The following is a 462-nucleotide window of genomic DNA, read 5'->3' on the forward strand; positions in this document are numbered from 1 at the left end:
TTATATACATTCTACTGGCTCCTCCTTCATTATAAGTTATTTAATGTAATCACTTTGCTAATCAGAAACATGGAACCTCTGTCTTCCCTACATTCATATTTAGGCGCTTCACCACGCATCAACTGTGTTTTAATTAATTTGCTCCTAAGCTTAAGGGATTTGTAAAACGTAATGACTTTAATTACCCAACATTTTATCATTAACATATCATGTATACACTTAAGTAAAAGGGACAAATTACAATTGGAGCAAAACATATATAAAACAAATCCAGAATCTAGCATATACAATAACTACACAAGCCATATTGTAATTTTAATTATTAAAATTATCTTTACTTGTTGAGGACATGTGGCCAGGAGGGGGGGCGCTCGCTCATCCCCCCATATCCTGACCTGCTGGGCTGCATGCTCGGATAAGGGTCTGGTATGGATTTTGGGGGACCCCTTTTTTTTTGGCGTG

The sequence above is a fragment of the Rana temporaria genome, chromosome 10, assembly GCF_905171775.1.
Source record: "Rana temporaria chromosome 10, aRanTem1.1, whole genome shotgun sequence".
In the NCBI taxonomy this organism is placed as follows: domain Eukaryota; kingdom Metazoa; phylum Chordata; class Amphibia; order Anura; family Ranidae; genus Rana; species Rana temporaria.